Source organism: Capricornis sumatraensis, chromosome 18 (genome assembly GCF_032405125.1).
Source record: "Capricornis sumatraensis isolate serow.1 chromosome 18, serow.2, whole genome shotgun sequence".
NCBI classification, from domain to species: Eukaryota; Metazoa; Chordata; class Mammalia; order Artiodactyla; family Bovidae; genus Capricornis; species Capricornis sumatraensis.
This window is the reverse complement of record NC_091086.1, coordinates 7133305-7154135: the sequence shown is the minus strand read 5'-3', so window position 1 is coordinate 7154135 and position 20831 is coordinate 7133305.

The following is a 20831-nucleotide window of genomic DNA, read 5'->3' as shown; positions in this document are numbered from 1 at the left end:
TACTTTCCTTCTCCCTCTCCATCTTCTGCCATTGCAAACTTAACTACATTGATACCTCTCTCCCCATCTGGGCTCTGGATCCCATCCTACCGCCTTCTCAGGAGAAATCCCATGGACATTACTCCATCCCTCCCAAGTAACTGCAATCTCTCCCTCTCTCTCTCTTTTGGACTTTCCAGTCTAAGATTCATTTCTAGCATGGTAGAAATTTAGGCTTATAGAAGAAAATTAGAAAGAGGGAAGAGGGAAAGGATCAGGAGAAGAGAAGAAGAAGGAAGAGGAGAAAGATATGATTAAGGGAACTGGCTATTTGCCATCAAGAAACAAACACACTAGCAAGTCTTCTGATATAACATTTCCACCTGCTGTTGCCTTATCACGCTCCTCCTCACAGCCAAACATTTCAGGGTGAAAGGTCTGTATCTGTGTCTACTTCATCACCTCCTGTTTATTTTCCAACTGGCTGCAATGTGGCTTCCCTATGCTCCACTAAAACTGATTTAAATTCACCAGGGAGAATCTAAGTACAAAATCAACAGACTAAAAAAGTTTCTCCTGAACATGTGGTCTTGAGGATGACATTTCCCAACAAACTATGCACCTCAGGTGGTACTTGAACCCACGAACCAGGACTCAACCCGAACCAGAAACCACAGGCTTTTAACTGAGATCATATACCTAGTCACAGGATTTAATGAAGCTCAGTTTCTTTATGTCTCATCACAGAAATAATTCAACGAGAACAAAGTGATATGTAAGAAGTGGATTTATTTCGAGAGATACAGATTCCAGGGACAGAATGAGGTGTGAGAATGGCCTTGAGAGAAACATACTCCACAGACAGAGCGTGGGGCATCACAGAAGGCGAGAATCACTGAAATATTGGGTGGTTAGTTTTTGTGGGCTGGGTAATTTCTAGGCTAATGAGTGGGAGGATTATTCCAATGGTTTTGAGAAAGGAGCAGGGATTTCCAGGAATTCAGTCACTGCCCACTTTTGGGGCTTCCCTGGGACTCAGACAGTAAAGAATCCACCTGCAATGTGGGAGACCTGGGTTTGATCCCTGGGTTGGGATCCCTTGGAGGGGGCATGGCAACCTGTAGGGAATATGCTATGCCCAGGTCTGTACTATAGTTAACAGGGCTTCTTTGAAAAATGACTTTCTCATCACCTTCAGGAGAAGGGCTGGGAGCAGTGAAAAGTACATCGTGGAAAGACATCTTGAAAACAAGATGTTGAAATACTGACGTGACTGATGGAAAACCATTAGTGGCTGTTTCGTGACCAGAGCCTTGTGGGAGTTGCTGAGAAAGGACATCACTAACTGAAGGGCTAAACAAAGTCATGAAAGGCCTGAAGGTTTGACACTGAGTACTGTGCATGGTATATCTTTATCCCTGATCTGAGATTGTAAAGAACAGATATCTCTAGAGCATGAACAATGAAGTAGATGCTAACAATAAAAGGCAAGCAAGGCTTAGGATCTGGGCTTTTGCCTTTGAATGGCATCAGCCCCCTGATCCCCACCTTATTTCTGAGTCTTATTTTTCTTTATTCTCCTGCAGCACCACTCTTTCTGTTTGTTTCCAAGGCAAACCATTCAATATCACAGTAATGCAAGTCTATGCCCTGATCAATACCTCCGAAGAAGCTGAAGTTGAACAGTTCTATGAAGACCTACAAGACCTTTTATAACCAACACCCAAAAAAGATGTCCTTTTCATTATAGGGGACTGGAATGCAAACGTAGGAAATCAAGAAACACCTGGAGTAACAGGCAAATTTGGCCTTGGAGTACAGAATGAAGCAGGGCAAAGGCTTCTGCCAAGAGAACACACTGGTCATAGCAAACACCCTCTTCCAACAACACAAGAAAAGACTCTACACATGGACATCACCAGATGGTCGACACTGAAATCAGATTGATTATATTCTTTGCAGCTAAAAATGGAGAAGCTCTATACAGTCAGCAAAAACAAGAACAGGAGCTGACTGTGGCTCAGACCATTAACTCCTTATTGCAAAATTCAGACTGAAATTGAAGAAAGTGGAGAAAATCACTAGACCATTCAGGTATGACCTAAATCAAATCCCTTATGATTATACAGAGGAAGTGAGAAATAGATTTAAGGGGACTAGATCTTCTACACAGAGTGCCTGATGAACTATGGATGGAGGTTTGTGACATTGTACAGAAGACAGGAATCAAGATCATCCTCAAGAAAAAGAAATGCAAAGAAGCAAAATGGCTGTCTGAGGAGGCCTTACAAATAGCTGTGAAAAGAAGGGAAGGGAAAAGCAAAGGAGAAAAGGAAAGATACCCATATGAATGCAGAGTTCCAAAGAATAGCAAGGAGTGATAAGAAAGCCTTAATCAGTGATCAATGCAAAGAAACAGAGAAAAACAATAGAATGGGAAAGACTAGAAATTTCTTCAAGAAAATTAGAGATACCAAGGGAACATTTCATGCAAAGATGGGCTCGATAAAGGACAAAAATGGTAGGGACCTAACAGAAGCAGAAGATATTAAGAAGTGGCAAGAATACACAGAAGAACTGTACAAAAATGATGTTCATGACCAAGATAATCATGACGGTGTGATCACTCACCTAGAGCCAGACATCCTGGAATGTGAAGTCACGTGGGCCTTAGGAAGCATCACTACAAACAAAGCTAGTGGAGGTGATGGAATTCCAGTTGAGCTATTACAAATCCTGAAAGATGATGCTGTGAAAGTGCTGCACTCAATATGCCAGCAAATTTGGAAAACTCAGCAGTGGCCACAGGACTAGAAACGGTCAGTTTTCATTCCAATCCCAAAGAAAGGCAATGCCAAAGAATGCTCAAACTACCGTACAATTGCACTCATCTCATAAGCTAGTAAAGTAATGCTCAAAATTCTCCAAGCCAGGCTTCAACAGCATGTGAACCGTGAACTTCCATATGTTCAAGCTGGATTTAGAAAAAGGAACATGAACCAGAGATCAAATTTCCAACATCCAATGGATCATTGAAAAAGCAAGAGAGTTTCAGAAAAACATCTATTTCTGCTTTATTGACTATGCCAAAGCCTTTGAGTGTGTGGATCACAATAAACTGGAAAATTTTTCAAGAGATGGGAATACCAGAGCACCTGACCTGCCTCTTGAGAAACTTGTATGCAGGTCAGGAAGCAACAATTAGAACTGGACATGGAACAACAGACTGGTTCCAAATAGGAAAAGGAGTATCTCAAGGCTGTATATTGTCACCCTGCTTATTTAACTTATACGCAATGTACATCATGAGAAACGCTGGGCTGGAAGAAGCACAAGCTGGAATCAAGACTGCCAGGAGAAATATCAATAACCTCAGATATGCAGATGACACCACCCTTATGGCAGAAAGTGAAGAAGAACTCAAAAGCCTCTTGATGAAAGTGAAAGAGAAGAGTGAAAAAGTTGGCTTAAAGCTCAACATTCAGAAAACTAAGATCATGGCATCTAGTCCCATCACTTCATGGGAAATGATGGGGAAACAGTGGAAACAGTCAGACTTTATTTTTGGGGGCTCCAAAATCACTGCAGATGGTGATTGCAGCCATGAAATTAGAAGACGCTTACTCCTTGGAAGAAAAGTTATGACCAACCTAGATAGCATATTCAAAAGGAGATATTACTTTGCCGACTAAGGTCCGTCTAGTCAAGGCTATAGTTTTTCCAATGGTCATGTATGGATGTGAGAGTTGGACTGTGAAGAAAGCTGAGTGCCGAAGAATTAATGCTTTTGAACTGTGGTGTTGGAGAAGACTCTTGAGAGTCCCTTGGACTGCAAGGAGATCGAACTGGTCCATCCTAAAGGAGACCAGTCCTGGGTGTTCATTGGAAGGACTGATGCTGAGGCTGAAACTCCAGTACTTTGACCACCTCATGAGAAGAGTTGACTCATTGGAAAAGACCCTGATGCTGGATGGATTGGGGGCAGGAGGAGAAGGGGACGACAGATGATGAGATGGCTGGATGGCATCACTGACTCGATGCAAATGAGTTTGGGTGAACTCCAAGAGTTGGCGATGGACAGGGAGGCCTGGCGTGCTGCAATTCATGTGGTTGCAAAAAGTCAGACACGACTGATGGCATGAAGTGAACTGAACTGACTGAATGTATTACAATGAGCATATAATAAGGCTTAACGTATACTGAAAATTTAATCTTCCACCACTGAACTGAACTGAACTGAACTGAACTGATCTTGGAACTAGTTGGTTCTAACCAGTTTGTGTCCTCAAGGACTCTGTCTCTATGTCATTCTTTTAAATTCTGTGCCTTGCCTCTTCCTTCCTGTTTCACTCCCATGTTGCTTGAGGCTCTGCTCTCTCCTAGCCTCTGAGACCCTACTTTTTCCTGTCATGCGCCCTCCATCTCCATTTCCTTTTCTTTTTATCCCCATTCACCCTTAAATGCCAGGGCTGCTTCTGAAGCCTCCCTCATCCCTTTTTTACTCACTCCCACAGGGACATGCCATTCAAATCCTCAAGTCCAACCGCCAGTATCAGCTCCCATGGATGACTACCTGAACCATGTCATAATAACAATAATAAATATTTTCTAACAGATAGCATGCACCAGTGCTGTGCCAACCCACAAATAATTACCTGCTGGAGCAAGTATCCTTATCAGTCAGAGTTCACAGATAAGCAAACTGAAGTAACTAGGCTGAGGTCACATGGTTTTTAAGAGGGTGCTTTTCAAGTCCACTCATTACTATTTCTGGTTTCCGGCAAGATGAGGAATCAGCAGAGGCTGCTGGCTCCCTCTCCCCAATTCGACCCTGGAGAAAGCATGAGATGAAGGTGAAAGGGAGGTTGGTGAATGAATCTGACAGTAACCTAGGAAATAAGAGGACAGCCGAGTGACAACCAGATAATAGGTTCTGAAGGGCATCTTAGAGCCACTTTATTCTTTTTCCTGGGGACTGGAGTGGAACTGCCTGCCAGCCAGTGCTTTGGGGCAGAACAGCAGCGGCTTGGCTCTGGCTGGGCTAGGAACAGAGAACAGCAGGTGCACACAGAGGTCTGGCTCCAGGCACTCCTCCTTGCCCCACAGCCTGAGGACAAGGGAAGTACAGCCAAAGAAAATAATTCTTGGAAAGAACAGTGCCCAAGGGTGAGGAACAGCCAGGTTCCTCCAGGACAGGGCAAGGAAAGCAGTGGTTATGCAATTGAGCAGGAACCTGGGGGGCCCTAATGGGCAGACCCTTCCCCCATATCCTTTGCGTTAGCTCCCATTTCAGAATCTAGATAATAGTGTCTGATGCATACTCCTTGAATTGGTTTACAGATGTGAAAACCCCACCAAGGTTACCAAGGGAAAGGAAGAGTGGGAGAGAGTTGGACTGGGAATTTGGGATTAGCAGATACAAACTGGTATATAGAGAATGGATACACAAGGTCCTACTGTACAGCCCAGAGAACTACATTCAATATCCTGTGGTAAGCCATAATTGAAAAAGAATATGAAAAAGAATGTGTGTGTGTGTACATATATAAAATCAAGTCACTTTGCTGTACAGCAGTAATTAACACAACATTCTAACTCAACAATACTTCAATTAAAAAAATAATAAATTAAGGGACTTCCCTAGTAGTCTAGTGGGTAAGACTCTGCGTTTCCAAGGCACGGGCCTGGGTTCAATCCCTAGTCAAGGCACCAGATCCCACAGACCGTGACTAAAGTTCACAGGCCACAACTAAAGATCTTACATGCTACAACTAAGGTCTGGTGCAGTGAGAAACATAAATAAATAATTTCTAAAGTAATAAATTAAAAAAAAAATTTATGACCATGAACACAGAGCCCCCAGGCCTTCTGGAGCCTAAGGATTGATAATTAAACCCATGACACTTCCCTGTTACCTTAATATTAACCCATCAGTGAATTGTACACCAGTTGATCACATCTGAAACCCCCTTCCCTCATCCAGACTTTAAAAATGCTTTGCTGAGATTAGTTGTTTGTCAGTTGCTTCATTTGCTATTATTTTTTCCCATTCTGAAGGCTGTCTTTTCACCTTGCTTATAGTTTCCTTTGTTGTGCAGAAGCTTTTAATTTTAATTAGGTCCCATTTGTTTATTTTTGCTTTTATTTCCAATATTCTGGGAGGTGGGTCATAGAGGATCCTGCTGTGATTTATGTCACAGAGTGTTTTGCCTATGTTCTCCTCTAGGAGTTTTATAGTTTCTGGTCTTATGTTTAGATCTTTAATCCATTTTGAGTTTATTTTTGTGTATGGTGTTAGTATGTATGGTGTATGTTTTGTGTATGGTGTATGGTATTCAGTTCAGTCGCTCAGTTGTGTTTGACTCTTTGTGACCCCATGAATCACAGCACGCTAGGACTCCCTGTCCATCACCAACTCCCAGAGTTCACTCAAACTCATGTCCATCGGGTCCGTGATGCCATCCAGCCATCTCATCCTCTGTCATCCCCTTCTCCTCCTGCCCCCAATCCCTCCCAGCATCAGAGTCTTTTCCAATGAGTCAACTCTTCGCATGAGGTGGCCAAAGTACTGGAGTTTCAGCTTTAGCATCATTCCTTCCAAAGAAATCCCAGGGTTGATCTCCTTCAGAATGGACTGGTTGGATCTCCTTGCAGTCCAAGGGACTCTCAAGAGTCTTCTCCAACATCACAGTTCAAAAGCATCAATTCTTCAGCACTCAGCTTTCTTCACAGTCCAACTCTCATATCCATACATGACTACTGGAAAAACCATAGCCTTGACTAGACAGACCTTAGTCGGCAGAGTAGTGTCTCTGCTTTTGAATATGCTATCTAGGTTGGTCATAACTTTTCTTTCAAGGAGTAAGTGTCTTTTAATTTCATGGCTGCAGTCACCATCTGTAGTGATTTTGGAGCCCCCCAAAATAAAGTCTGACACTGTTTCCACTGTTTCCCCATCTATTTCCCAGGAAGTGATGGGACCGGATGCCATGATCTTCATTTTCTGAATGTTGAGCTTTAAGCCACCTTTTTCACTCTCCTCTTTCACTTTACTCAGCCATTAAAAAGAATACATTTGAATCAGTTCTAATGAGGTGGGTGAAACTGGAGCCGATTATACAGAGTGAAGTAAGCCAGAAAGAAAAACACCAATACAGTATACTAACGCATATATATGGAATTTAGAAAGATGGTAACAATAATCCTGTATGCAAGACAGCAAAAGAGACACAGATGTATAGAACAGTCTTTTGGACTCTGTGGGAGAGGAAGAGGGTGGGATGATTTGGGAGAATGGCATTGAAACATGTATAATATCATATATGAAATGAATCACCAGTCCAGGTTCGATGCAGGATACTGGATGCTTCGGGCTGGTGCACTGAGATGACCCAGAGGGATGGTACGGGGAAGGAGGAGGGAGGGGGGTTCAGGATGGGGAACACGTGTACACCTGTGGTGGATTCATGTTGATGTATGGCAAAACCAATACAATATTGTAACATAATTAACCTCCAATTAAAATAAATAAATTTATATTTTTAAAAAATGCTTTGCTGAAACCCTTCATGGAGTTCAGGGCCTTTTGGGTATAAGCCACTGTCTCCTTGACTGGCCCTGCAATAAACTTTTCTCTGCTCCAAAGTCCAACCTTTTCGTACTGTTTGGCCTCACTGTGCGTTAGGCAAATGAACTTGTATTTGATAACAATTTGTTCCAGGTTGTCATTCCAAAGCACACATCCTGAAGTGTACACCTCCACACACATACTTACATTTCTAACACTTGGCAGAACACAGCCATTGCCAGGCCTTTCAGCCCTCCCTCTGGACATACACTACCTGCGAGGTCAAAGAGCCCCCCAAGGGGTTAGTGTGTGTGAACTCACACAGTAAAATAACTAGTGGGGCAACACCATAAAAGAAAGTCAAAGGGTATTCCATGGATACCAGACAAAGAACAGCAAACAATATAGACAATTCAAATATGTATAACAACATCCTTAAAAGCACAGAAGAGGATCAGAGTTCATAAAACCATTCAAAAACAAACACTTGTATTGAAATGCCATAAAAACAAGGACTCGTGGCAGTTCACTGGCTGAGACTCTGTGTTCTCCATGCAGGGGGCTCAGGTTAGGTCCCTGGTCAGGGAACTAGACCCTTTATGTTGCAACTAAGAGTTCACATGCCACAAGTAAAAGTGCCACAGCGAAGACTTGACACAACCAAACAGAGAAATAAATATTTCTGAAAAGGAGTGAAAACCATAAAACAATAAGGGACACTGAGTTTTACAATATTATGGTAAAAAAAAAAGAACTTTAACAGACTGGTTGAAGAGCAGAATGAATAGAGCTGAAAAAAGAATTAGTAAGATTAGAAATTCTAGTCCAGATAATTACCCACAGAATAACTGGGAAGAGATCAAAGAAGTATAAAATTTTAAAATTAAAAAAAAAAGAAGAAGTTAGGGCATATGCATGAAAGAAGTAGATCTGTCAGTAAATCCCAGTAGGGGAAAAAAATAAACAAGTAAGAAAATATCTGAAGAAACTATAACAAAAATTTTTCCCTATGATTAGAAAGAAACGAAATACTTTAGATTAAAAGATCTAATAGAGTGACCAACAGCTAGGTATGACTAAATGCACTTATGGGGGCATTAAAATGATAGCTCAGAACATCAAAAGCAAAGAGAAAATGTAAATGCTCCCAAGGAGGAAGAACAGATCATATCTTAAAATGAGACAATGAAACTTTGAAAAATATTTACTCAAATAATATATATTAATCAAATATATGTAAAATAATTATTATTAAAAGCATATATATATAGCATACCAATCATAACACACAGTTAGCTTTTTACAATGTGAACATATCTGTGTAACTGACCCATGTATCAAAAAAGAGGATGTTACCCACCACCAAGCAAGTCTTCTTGGCCCTTACCAATCATCACTTGCCACCTAAAGACAACCCTATCCTGACAGCCAGCATCATATCATATTTTTGAATTTTATATAAACAGATGCACACTGTATATACTCATTTATCAAGCTTCTTTTGTTCAACATTGTTTGTAGGAGTTACCATGCGGTTGCACCCATGTAGCAGTCATTCATTTATTCTCACTGATGAAAGCAGAGTTTCTTAACCTCAGCACTATTGACCTGTATGGGCCAGATAACTCTTTGTTATGGGGAGGCTGTCCTATGCATTATAGGATGTTTAGCAACATCCACAGTCTCTACCCACTAGATAACCAGTAACAATCTTCTCTTCCTGCCCCAACAAGTTGTGATAACAAAAAGAATATTTCCAGACATAGCCAAATGTCTCCAGGGAGGCAACCTCATCTTCTTTTAGCTCTGCTGTATAGTACTACATGTATGAGCATGTCAAAGTTTATTTATCTACTCTACTGCTGATGGTTCCCAATTTGGGACCTCAAGGAATAATACTATCATAAAGAGAAACAACATTTTTAAATGCTTAAAGGAAAAGAACATAAAACCCATAATTTTTATCTATATAAAAAGTCTCAGTTTATCTCTCAAGGATCATCTTTGAAACTACTTTGCAAGTAATATTCCAGAAAAAAGAGAAATAAATCCACAGGAAAGCTTCATGCCATATGTGAAATAAACGTGAGTAAACAGCCCAGCAAAGATTCTGTCATCTAAAATGGACAGGACTTTCCTGGCAATGCAGGGAACATGGCTTTGATCCCTAGTCTGGGGAGATTCCTCATGCTGTGGAGCAACTAAGCCCACACACCGCAACTACTGAGCCTGTGCTCTAGAGCCCATTAGCCACAACTACTGAGCCTGTGCACCACAGCTACTGAAGCCCATGCACCTAGAGCTTGTGCTTGACGAAAAGAAAGCTACTGCAATGAGAAGTCTATGCACCTAAATGAAGAATAACTCCTTGCCGCAACTAGAGAAGGCCCATGCAAAGCAAAGAAGACCTAGTGCAACCAGAAATAAGCAAATTTTTAAAATTCAAAGCTTTAAGAAAAAAATAAGATAGGACAAACAACTTCTACTTCTGGGTAGGATGGAGGTTGAAACAGGCCAACACTGTCACTAACAGCAGCTATTAAAATCTAGACAGGACTTCCCTGGTGGTCCACTGGTTAAAAATTTGCCTGTCAATGCAGGGACAACGGTTCCATCCCTTGTCTGGGAGGATTCCACATGCTTCAGGGCAACTAAGCCCATATGCTACAACTACAAGCTCATGTACCACAACTACTGAGCACAAGCACCCTAAAGCCCACGAGCTGCAAATACTGAGTCCAACTGCTGCAACTACTGAAGGCCAAGCCTCAGTGAGATGCCCACATGCAACAACTAGAGAAAGCCAGCGCACAACAGCAAAGACTTAGCCCAGCCCAAAACAGATAAAAACACCAAAACTAGACAAATTACCAATACACAAAATCACATTTTAAAGACGTCAAAGGGCTGCGGCAGTAATGAAGACTGGATGGACCAAAAAAATCTCAGAGAGGACAGACTACTTCAGAAGAGACCTGTCAGACTGGCAGCTGATATATTCCCCTGGGGACATTTGCCAAATCCAGCCATGGGTTGAGAGGATCAGGACTTGGCCCAGGCAGGTAAACACTAGGCAGGGAAAGGGCAACCATCAAAGCTTTCTACTGCTCCTTAGAGCTGGAACGACAAAATCAGAATAAGGAGCTCAAACACATCTGATTTTCCTGACTATGCTGCACTGACTCCAAAGGTTAGGAGTACAGGAAGATAAAAGAGCTAGGCTAAAAGCTTTTGAAAGTCAAATAAAATCTGATGCATATGTTAGGTCAAAAAACAAGTCTTAATAAAGGTAACAGGGCTGAAATGATATTAAGTTTTCCAACTGCAATGGCATTAAATTAGAAATCAGAAATATGGGACTTCCCTGGTGGTCCAGCGGCTAAGATGCCATGCTCCCAGAGCAGGGGGCCTAGGTTCAATCTCTAGTCAGGAAACTAGACCACACAAGCCATAACTAAAGTACCCACATGTTGCAACTAAGACTAAAAATAAATTTTAAAAAAATCAGAAAGAAAAAATCAGAAGGAAATCTGAAAATTCCTCAAATATCTTAAAATTAAACAATATATCTCCAAATAACCCATGGGTCAAAGAAGAAATCACAAGAGAATTAGAAAACATCTTAAACTGACATAAAAGGTCAAAATTCCTGGGATGTAGCTAAAAAAAATATTGCTTTGAGAGAAATGTACACCTTTAAATACCTATATCAGAAAAGAAGAAAGACCTCAATCAATAGCCTAACTTTCTACCTTAATAAACTAGAAAGAGACCAACAATGCAATAGAAAGAGATATCAAAGATCACTTTGAAAAAGACCATGCAAATGTCTGATAAAGATATGGAAGACCCTCAGCTTTCCCAGTCATTCAGTTCAGTTCAGTTCAGTTCAGTTCAGTTCAGTCACTCAGTCGCGTCCCCATGAATCGCAGCATGCCAGACCTCCCTGTCCATCACCAGCTCCCGGAGTTCACTCAGACACATGTCCATCGAGTCCGTGATGCCATCCAGCCATCTCATCCTCTGGTGTCCCCTTCTCCTCCTGCCCCCAATCCCTCCCAGCATCAGAGTCTTTTCCAATGAGTCAACTCTTCGCATGAGGTGGCCAGAGTACTGGAGTTTCAGCTTCAGCATCATTCCTTCCAAAGAAATCCCAGGGCTGATCTCCTTCAGAATGGACTGGTTGGATCTCCTTGCAGTCCAAGGGACTCTCAAGAGTCTTCTCCAACACCACAGTTCAAAAACATCAATTCTTTGGCACTCAGCTTTCTTCACAGTCCAACTCTGACTCCCAGTCATTATGAAAATGCAAATGAAATCCACAATGTGACACAAACCCAGAACGGCTAAAATTAAAAAAATGGAAAACTATCCCATACAGGTGATAATGCAGAACAACTAGAATGCTCACACATTGGTGATGGGGTGTCAACTGGAATGCCTACTTTGAAGATCTGTTTAGTCATACTGACTAAAGCTGAAATACATATACCTGATGAATCAGCAATTCCACCTCTAGTGACATGTAAACAGGAATGCCTACTATGCTCACCAAAAGCCATACACTAGAACACTTCGAAATAGAGAGCAGAACAAGAAACTGAAAATTTAGCCAAATGCTCATCAACATTAAAATCAATAAATAAAATGCAGTATGTCATATCATGAAATACTATTCAAGATACTACATGGCAATGAACAAACTACAACAACACACAACCACACAGATGAATGTTGCCTCCAAAAGGTTGAGCATAAGAAGATAGAGACAACAACAAAAATACATACTCTATGACTGTTTGCATATAAAATACAACAACTGACAAGATAAATTCATTCTTTTAGCAGTCAGAATTTTGGTTTCTGTTAGTGAGGGTATAGATTGTGACTGGAAACAGGAATAAGGGAATTTTCTCTTTTTAGTTATGTATTTAATTTTGGGTCTTCGTTGCTGCCAGGGGAGGGTTCTCTCTTCAATAGTTGGGGCTCACAGGCTAACTGCCCCAAGGCAGGTGGAATCTTCCTGGACCAGGGATCGAACCCATGTCCCCTGCACTAACAGACTGATTTTTTTGTTTTTCTCTCTCTCTTTCTTATTTTTATATATTTATTTATTTGGCTGCATTAGGTGTTAGTTGCGGGTTGGGTCTTAGTTTTGGTATGTGTGCATGCCCTGTGGCATGTGGGATCTTAGTTCACTGATCAGAGATCGAACACACTTCCCCTCCATTGCAAAATGGATTCTTAACCACTGGACCACAAGGGAAGTCTGGGAAGTTTCTTGAGTGTTAATAATGTTCTGATTTTATTGTGCTCATTACACTAGTATATCTATTTTATGAAAATCCATTGAGCTATATCCTTAATATACGTTTGTATTTCTATATGCATATAATACAATCCATTAAAGTTTTCAAAAGATTGTGCAGTAAATGAATGATAGGATTAATATCCAGCAGGTCAGACTGAAGAAACTGAATCCTAAGTCTTAAATTTAGAGTCGGGTTACATAGCATATCGAAAAGCAGAGACATTACTTTGCCAACAAAGGTCCGTCTAGTCAAGGCTATGGTTTTTCCTGTGGTCATGTATGGATGTGAGAGTTGGACTGTGAAGAAGGCTGAGTGCCAAAGAATTGATGCTTTTGAACTGTGGTGTTGGAGAAGACTCTTGAGAGTCCCTTGGACCACAAGGAGATTCAACCAGTCCATTCTGAAGATCAGCCCTGGGATTTCTTTGGAAGGAATCATGCTAAAGCTGAAACTCCAGTACTTTGACCACCTCATGCGAAGAGTTGACTCATTGGAAAAGACTCTGATGCTGGGAGGGATTGGGGGCAGGAGGAGAAGGGGACGACAGAGGATGAGATAGCTGGATGGCATCACTGACTCAATGGACCTGAGTCTGAGTGAACTCCGGGAGTTGGTGATGGACAGGGAGGCCTGGCGTGCTGCGATTCATGGGGTCGCAAAGAGTCAGACATGACTGAGTGACTGAAATGAACTGAACTGAACTGAACACCATTCTGTAGAGTAGTTGAGGGGGAATAAATTAAGTATATCCCTACACTAGTCAGGGTTCTCCAGAGAAACAACATTAGGATGTATGTGTATATATACATATATACATAGAGAGGTTTTTTATTTTTTTTGTTCAGAAATCATCTCATGCAGTTCTGAGGGCTGGCTAGCTGGAACTCTGCAGGGTAGGCCTGCAGATTGCACACTCAGGGAGGAGCTGAGTTGAGTCTGAAATCTGAAGTCCATCTGGAGGCAGAATTCCATCTTCCTCAAGGGACCTCTGTCTTTTTTCTCTGAAAGGTTTCAACTCACTGCATGCTGTCCACCCACATTACACGGTGCAGTCTGCTTTAGTCAAAGCCAACTGATTTAAATGATGATTTCATCTTTTTTAAAAAGTCTTCACAGAAACCTTTATATTGGCTTTTGACCAAATATCTGAGTACTGTGGTCTGGCCAAGTTGATGCATAAAATTAACCATAACAATCCCTGACAATTCAAAACCATCTAGACAATATCACTATAAGAGGGGTTGGGGAGGGAAGAGTGTGGACAAGAGAAAAAATAAGGGAAGGAGAGCCTGCTAACACATTTGTTTTGTTCAGGAGGAAGATGGAGATAATAAGTTTAAGAAATTATTAGGGAAGATACCTACCAATATTTGTCTTAGTAAAAACAGAACGCATGTATTTCAAGCCAACAGAACAAAATTCAATTTAATGCAAGACAGGAAAGGAAAAAAATAAAGTTTATTAAACATTAAATAAAATAGAAATAAATCTATATTTAATAGTAATTTTAGTTTCAATGATGGTAAAACTCACTGCTCAAAAGACAGACTATAAGATATGATTTTTTAAATATCAAATATATTTTCTGTAAGTGGCTGATAGAACTTTTATCTATAAATATCTATAAAATTTTGAAAAAGAAGAGCAAAGAAGAGGTATTCAAGAAGAAATCATTAAGCCATATATTTAAAGACAATACTAAATCCAGTATGTTGGTATTAAGGAACCAGTGAAATGGAATTGAGAGCTTAGAAACAGACCCATATACACATGGGAATTTGTTAGTTAATAGTAAATGGAAATGGATGGATTTTCTTGGAGATTATGTTGGGAAAATCCAGTTTAGTGTAAAATGAAAATTAAGGTTGGAGCTGTACATTAGACCATATGCAATGGTGAATTATGGAAAAATTAAAGCATAAATATGAAAGGTAAAACCACAAAGTTAATAGAAAATAGTACCTGTGTGATCTGTAGGGAAGGTCCAGTTAAAATTCTAAAAGCAGATATCACGAGGGAAAAGTATTTCATTTGACTCTACAAAAATCATAGATTTTATAGACAAGATATACAGATGACAAATTGAAAAGACACCCAACAGTAACTAAAGCTGGTAAGAAATTAATATCTAAAACACTCAAAAACTGCTTCAAAATGAAGAACAGGAAACCCAAAAGAGAACTGAACAAATGATATACTCAGAAACTTACAGAAGAGGAAACTTGAGTGGCTAATATGCAAACAAGGGCGGGGGGACTAAATTTACTAGTAAACAACAAAATGCAAACTATAACTAGTTATCTCATCAGATTAGCAAAATTTAGAAAGTGAAAAAATACAAAGTGTTGACAAGGCTATAAGAAAACCACCACCAAACAGTCTTGCACTGCTGATGGGAGAGAAAGCCAGAACAGCAAAAGTGGAGAGTGATCTGGCTGAACTTCCATCCTTCATCAATTCTAATAAAATAAAATAAAATATATATTTTTATGTGTGCAATCCTGAGAGGTTGTTGCTGAACAAAAAGACGCTGGGATTCTTGGCCTCTGGAAAAGAATTTAATCCGGGGCCAGAGACTAGGCTTGATTGCTCAGAGCTTTCGTGTAATAAAGTTTTGCTGCTGCTAAGTCGCTTCAGTCGTGTCTGACTCTGTGTGACCCCATAGACGGCAGCCCACTAGGCTCCCCAGTCCCTGGGAATCTCCAGGCAAGAACACTGGAGTGGGTTGCCATTTCCTTCTCCAATGCATGAAAGTGAAAAGTGAAAGTGAAGTTGCTCAGTCGTGTCTGACTCTTAGCAACCCCATGGACTGCAGCCCACCAGGCTCCTCCGTCCATGGGATTTTCCAGGCAAGAAGACTGGAGTGGGGTGCCATTGCCTTCTCCAGGAACTTGTTAGAGGTACATATCTTCAGGCCCTGCCCCAGCCTCCTGAATCAGAAACTCTGGGGAAGGCCCAGCTTTGTGTGTGGAGAATGCATCCCCTCTGTACAAAAACACTAAATGCAAACTACTCTAAAGTGACAGAAAGCCAATCGTTGGTTACAAAGGCTGGGAGGGTAAGACGGTGGGATTGCTAAGGGGCATGAAGAAACTGTGGGGGGCTGATAGACATGCTCTCTATGCTATGACGATGGCTTCACGCACAAACCATACAGTAAAATTTTTCTAACTGTACACTTAAAAAAAGAGAAGATTAAAAGTAATATGATGTGTCAAGAGGAATTCCCTGCCTTTTCAGTGCCTGGGATTCTGAGCTTTCACTGCCAGGGCCCAGGTTTGACCCCTGTGGCTCCCCACTCCAGCAGTCTTGCCTGGAGAATTCCATGGACAGAGAAGCCTGGCAGGCTACAGTCCATGAGGTCACAAAGAGTCAGACATGACTGAATGACTAAGATTTTCACTACTTTTTTTACAGTTGGGGAACTAAGATCCCACTGGCCATGAGGTAGGGCCAAAAAAACAAAAAAGCTATTGTGAACTTAATAGAAATAGTCTACCACTTAGCTCTATACTCTAGGAAACTGTAAGGGCTCCATGAATACCAATCACCATCACCATCCTCCTTTTCATCATCATGGTAAGGGTTAAGAGAAGCAGACACTCCTAAAGACTGGATGCATCTTCTGCTGTTAAAATGGCATCTCAGAGCTTGCTGTCTTGGCTTGTTTGATCCTGCATATTTCTGTTCCAATTAATCCTTAACTATACTTTTTGAAATGCAGGGCTATTTTGCTTTTCAAAGTATTTTTAAAATATATTTATTTATTTATCTGGCTGTGCCATGTCTTAGTTGCAACACGAGGGATTTTCAGTCTTCATCGCAGCACATGGGATCTTTAGTTGCAGCATGCTGCTACTGCTAAGTTGCTCCAGTCGTGTCCGACTCTGTGCAACCCCAGAGACGGCAGCCCACCAGGCTCCCCCGTCTGCATGCAAATGCTTAATTGTGGCATGTGGGATCTAGTTCCCTGACCAGGGATCAAACCTGGGCCCCTGTATTGGGAGTAGAATCTCAGCCACTGGACCACCAGAGAAGTCACCAAAGGGAGCATTTAATTAATGTTTTCACAGGTTCTGCTTCCTACCCATCTAATCCTTGAGAAACTTTAAAAATCTAATCACCAACTGTGGCCTCAAGTCACATGTGAGAAAACAATGGTGTGAGCTAAATACTATACTATAAAATGGTTACCAGAAGCTTGGCCTCTCTGTACACTGGTGCCAAATCAAATCTCTGAGACAGAGTTTGGGGTGAAGTAGAAAAGGATAGTATTATTGCTTTGCCAAGCAAAGGGGACACAGTGGGCTTCTGCTTGAAAAGCTGTGTGTCTCAACCCAGGATGATTTGATAAGGGGTTTTATAACAATGATACAAAGGTAGGTCCTGGCAAAATTAGGGTGTGAATAGGGCTTGCACTCCCTTAATCTCAGGTAGTCTCAGGTCTCCTAGTCTTGATGAACTTCTCATCCCTTTACTCTTGCCTCAGATGGTTTCTTGGCTGTTCCTCCCTTAAATAGCAACTGTTGGAATCTTCTGTCTAGAAATCAGGGAAGGTCCTGAAGGCTGGAATCTTGCCTACAAGAAATGGGGAGAGAAAGAACTCAGAACCAGGGAGCCCCACAGGGCCCTGCTCTATTTCAAGAGAAGAAAGCGAACTGGATTAGCTGAGTACCAACTGTGAGCCACAATTGGGGCTAGATGCTTTTTTCACCAAAATTCTGCAGTGTAGGTACATTTCGCCTTGCTGGCAGATGAGGTAAACTTGGCTCAAAGAGAAGAAAGTTGTCCACAGTCACACAGCCAGGAAGTGACAAAGTGAGAAACGGAAGTGAATTCTCTCAGATTTCAAAGCCCTGGATTTTTCTGTTCTATCATGCTGCTTCCGGGACACCCATTGCCCAGAAAAGCTTGGATGATAGTATTTACTGAGCACTCACTAGATGGACTTCCCTGGGGGCTCAGACGGTAAAGCGTCTGTCTACAATGCGGGAGACCTGGGTTCCATCCCTGGGTCGGGAAGATTCGCTGGAGAAGGAAATGGCAATCCACTCCAATACTATTGCCTGGAAAATCCCATGGACAGAGGAGCCTGGTAGGCTACAGTCCATGGGGTTGCAAAGAGTTGGACATGACTGAGTGACTTCACTTTCCTTTCCTTTCACTGGATGCCCAGTGCTAAAACTATTCCCTGAAAAAAAATAAAAATAAAAAAATAAATCTATTCCCTGCATTATCTCATTTAATTTTCATATCAACCCTGTGAAGTGGATAAGGGTGTCATTCCCATTTAACAGAAGAGGAAACTGAGGCTCAGAGAAGCCAAGGCCCCTGCTCAAGGTTGCACTGCTGTGAAGTGTCATGTTTGTGAAACAAGAAAAGGGGCAGTGTACAACCTTTAAAAGAAAGACATAGTCACAAGACACGATAAAAACTGGTTAGAACTAAATAGATCCAAGATGGCAGAAGATTTGGCTTCCAATGGACGTTGAGCCTCATTCAGTTCAGTTCATTCTCAGTCGTGTCCGACTCCTTGCGACCCCATGAATCATAGCACACTAGGCCTCCCTGTCCATCACCAATGCTCAGAGTTCACTCAAACTCATGTCCATCGGGTTAGTGATGCCATCTAACCATCTCATCCTCTGTCGTCCCCTTCTCCTCCTGACCCCAATCCCTCCCAGCACCAGAGTCTTTTCCAATGAGTCAACTCTTTGCATCAGGTGGCCAAAGTATTGGAGTTTCAGCTTCAGCATTAGTCCTTCCAATGAACACCCAGGACTGATCTCCTTTAGGATGGACTGGTTGGATCTCCTTGCAGTCCAAGGGACTCTCAAGAGTCTTCTCCAACATCACAGTTCAAAAGCATCAATTCTTCAGTGCTCAGTTTTCTTCACAGTCCAACTCTCACATCCATACATGACTACTGGAAAAACCATAGCCTTTGCCAACACGGACCTTTGTTGGCAAAGTAATGTCTCTGCTTTTGAACATGCTATCTAGGTTGGTCATAACTTTCCTTCCAAGGAGTAAGAGTCTTTTAATTTCATGGCTGCAATCACCATCTGCAGTGATTTTGCAGACCCACAAAATAAAGTCTGACACTGTTTCCACTGTTTCCCCATCTATTTCCCAGGAAGTGATGGGACCAGATGCCATGATCTTCGTTTTCTGAATGTTGAGCTTTAAACCAATTTTTTCACTCTCCTCTTTCACTTTCATCAAGAGGCTTTTGAGTTCCTCTTCACTTTCTGCCATAAGGGTGGTGTCATCTGCATATCTGAGGTGATTGATATTTCTCCTGGCAATCTTGATTCCAGCTTGTGCTTCTTTCAGCCCAGCGTTTCTCATTATGTACTCTGCATATGAGTTAAATAAGCAGGGTGACAATATACAGCCTTGACATACTCCTTTTCCTATTTGGAACCAGTCTGTTGTTCCATGTCCAGTTCTAACTGTTGCTTCCTGACCTGCATACAGGTTTCTCAAGAGGCAGGTCAGGTGGTCAGGTATCCCCATCTCTTTCAGAATTTTCCAGTTTATTGTGATCCACACAGTCAAAGGCTTTGGCATAGTCAATAAAGCAGAAATAGATGTTTTTCTGGAACTGTCTTGCTTTTTCCATGATCCAGCAGATGTTGGCAATTTGGTCTCTGATTCCTCTGCCTTTTCTAAAACCAGCTTGAACATCTGGAAGTTCACGGTTCATGTATTGCTGAAGCCTGGCTTGGAGAATTTTAAGCATTACTTTACTAGCATGTGAGATGAGTGCAATTGTGTGGTAGTTTGATCATTCTTTGGCATTGCCTTTCTTTGGGATTGGAATGAAAACTGACCATTTCTAGTCCTGTGGCCACTGTTGAGTTTTCCAAATTTGCTGGCATATTGAGTGCAGCAGTTTCACAGCATCTTCTTTCAGGATTTGAAATAGCTCAACTGGAATTCCACCACATCCACTAGCTTTGTTCATCATGATGCTTTCTAAGGCCCACTTGACTTCACATTCCAGAATGTCTGGCTCTAGATGAGTGATCACAGCATTGTGATTATCTTGGTTGTGAAGCTCTTTTTTGTACAGTTCTTCTGTGTGTTCTTGCCACCTCTTCTTAATATCTTCTGCTTCTGTTAGGTCCATACCATTTCTGTCCTTTATCGAGCCCATCTTTGCATGAAATGTTTGCTTGGCATCTCTAATGTTCTTGAAGAGATCTCTAGTCTTTCCCATTCTGTTGTTTTCCTCTATTTCTTTGCACTGATCGCTGAGGAAGGCCTCATTATGCACTCATAATACATTAACCTAAAGTAAGTGACACACCCACTGGCACCATGACAGTTCTGAGGCTGACCATCAAAGGTCAAAAAGTAGGTGGTGGCCCAATTCCTGGAAATCCCCATCCCATTTCCAAATAGTTAAAATAATCCTCCTCCTCATTAGCCTTTGAAGTTACCCAGCCCATAAAAACAAACCACCCATATTTCAGTGCCTCTCACCTTCTGAGATGGCCCTCATTGTCTCTGTGGAGTGTGTTTCTCTCTAAAGAAATTCACTTCTTACCTATCACTTTGTTTCTCACTGAAGTCTTTCTACAATGAGACATCAAGAACCTGAGCTTCATTAAGTCATGAGATCAGATGTGTGAGCTCAGTTGCAAGACTGTGTGTTCAAGCCCCAATCTGAGCTGCACGTTTGCAGTTGGGATTCTAACCCAGGCCTGCTGGATACCAAACAGCAAGCACAGAACCACTTCATGCCATCTGCTTGTCAACCCTATCTCTCACATTTCACTGGAAACATCTGGTTGAAAAAAAGAAAATAGATTCTTATATCCCAAATGATTCAGATTTCATATTGATTCCTTTGCTCAGTCCATAGTTAGTGAATTTGTAGTGAACACTCTAGGAATCAAGGGGAGACAAAGATGAAGGCCTTTGCAATACAAACACTGTGGTGACCATCATTATCCAACTATAGA